The following is a 2,478-nucleotide window of genomic DNA, read 5'->3' as shown; positions in this document are numbered from 1 at the left end:
AGCCACCTCAGAAGGTACAGTGAGCGTTCAGGCAGCTGTATCCCACCTGGTGCCATCCCCACCTGAACTGGCACCCCAGCTCTGCACTGGGGCCAGGGAGGCCCTGGGGAGCTCACAGAGCCAGCAGAGCAATTCCTTTTTTACTGGTTTGGCCAGGCAATCGCCAGGCAACACACAAAGCCTTCTTTGTGGAAATCTTGAATTTTATAGGAAACGCAAAGTTCTCCAAGCTCTCCTGAGACCTTGAACTCCTTTTTTCCTAATTCTCTTTTTCTCTGTAAGGGAGAGCTCCTTGAACAAACAGACCAAAACAGAGCATCCTACACTTAGCAAAAGGTGTGGAGCTCTGGCCAGTGCGTTGTGACCAGAGCTTGGGTTGCAGCTGCAGAGATGCATCCAGTGGTGGGCAGTGTGTGTGTGTGCTCTAGTCGGTGGTGTATTGCTTCTCAAGGCAGTTGTGGCAGGGAGACCTCTCCTGGCAGTGGCAGCTTCAGGCTGGACACGGTGCTAAAGCAGTGTGGCTGAGCACTGCACCTCCTTTCCTAAAGGGGATGTCTGTAAAATGAGAAACTGGCCCTGACAACTCTGTAAAAAAAAAAATAGATCATTTAGATCATTGCATCTCTCCTCTCAGCAAAGAGCTTTTGTTCTTGTTCCTGACTCCTTTGACTGAAATGAACACTGCTTGGACTCTGTGTGACACAGGGGACCAGTTCATTGCCCTCCTGCAAAGGAAATGCCTCACAGGGAGCAAGCATTCTGCTCCAGGACAGATGTTACCATCAAACCCAAGCACCTCAAGGGCAAAACTGTTCTCTTAGAGCTCTTAGCAGATCTCAGCCTCAATAGCCTCTGTTCCTTCACAATATGCAAAGCAATTTGCATAGAGTTGAAACCCAGCAGGCTCTGCAAGCACTGCTTTGTCTTCCATGCCTACATGCCCAGTCCACAGAGGGTACAAATGTAAAGGGTTAAGCAGTTGGAGGGGAATGGAATCACCAGATCCCTGCCCAGCAGAGTGCATGCAACATGGAGAATCTTAATTCAGTGAAAATTCAGCCATAGACTCAGTCAGTCATAGACTCAATCAGTCAGTCATAGAATCAATCATAGAACCACATAGAATCGTTTGGGTTGGAAAAGGCCTCTGAGATCACCCAGTCCAACACCACCATGGCCACTAAACCATGCCCCCAAGTGCTGTGGCCACAGGTTTTTTGCACACCTCCAGGGCTGGGGATTCCACCACCTCCCTGGGCAGCCTGTTCTGGTACAGAATTCAGTGAAGCATCCTCCTCTCAGAGCAAGCCTTTGCTTCTTGGCTCCTTAAACCACAGCTAAAACTCTGCTTTTCTCACACACATCTTCAGCCAAAGAGGTCACCAGCAGCCTGTGTTCAGCCTGAGGAGGACAATCACACCACTGAAAAATGAAACCCTGCTAATCTCAAGTGGCTGTAAAGGCTCAGGTAGGGCTTGCTTTGTAACACTGAGCTGGCCTGGTTAGCAAACAATTAACTACTCAGGAGTCAGCAGCCAATCTGAAGTGATTTGTTGATCTTCTCTTTTTTCTCCTTTGATTGTTAACCACTGGTACCACAGCAAACGCAACTTAGGCTATCCTGGAACACTCCCTGACTGCCATTCAGATTTCTGGAGAGGAGGATGAGACCAAACAATAAACCCTTCCTAGAATCACTGCTGTCCAGGGAGGGTTTAGATCAATATTTGAGACCAAAGCACGTGATTTTGTCTCCATCTGCTAAGGCAAGTGTCTCATCAAAGCTCTGTGCTCACTGACACTGCTCAAGCTCTGGGCTTTCCACTGATGAAGCCAGAGGTTAACAGAGTGACAAAGCCCTGGCCATTGGTGTCCCTTGGTTCCCTTGGTGTGTATTGGCCTGGGCTCATGTGGGGGCTAACAGCAATATTTTCCTGCTAAAACACTGCAAGAAGTGTGGCCAGCAGGTCAATAAGGGATTCTGCCCTTCTGCTCTGCTCAGACCTCACCTACAGCACTACCTCCAGTTCTGGAGCCCCCAAACCAATAGAGACATGAACCTGATAGAGAGGGTCCAGAGGAGGCCACCAAGAAGATCAGAGGGCTGCAGAACCTCCCCTGTGGGGACAGGCTGGGAGAGTTGGGGCTGTTCAGCCTGGAGAAGAGAAGGCTCCAGGGAGACCTCAGAGCAGCCTTCCAGTACCTGAGGGGCTGCAGGAGAGCTGGGGAGGGACTTTGGACAAAGGCTGGGGGTGACAGGCCAAGGGACAATGGCTTTGAGCTGGGAGAGGGAATATTGAGACTGGAGATGAGGAAGAAATTCTGTACAGTGAGGGTGGGGAGAGACTGGAACAGGCTGCCCAGGGAGGCTGTGGAGGTCCCAGTCCTGGAGGTGTTCAGGGCCAGGCTGGATGAGGCCTTGAGCAACCTGGGCTGGTGGAAGGTGTCCCTGCCCATGGCAGAGGGTTGGAGCTGGAT

Source organism: Indicator indicator, chromosome 14 (genome assembly GCF_027791375.1).
Source record: "Indicator indicator isolate 239-I01 chromosome 14, UM_Iind_1.1, whole genome shotgun sequence".
NCBI classification, from domain to species: domain Eukaryota; kingdom Metazoa; phylum Chordata; class Aves; order Piciformes; family Indicatoridae; genus Indicator; species Indicator indicator.
The sequence above is the reverse complement of the archived record's forward strand: the minus strand, read 5'-3'. Positions refer to the sequence as shown.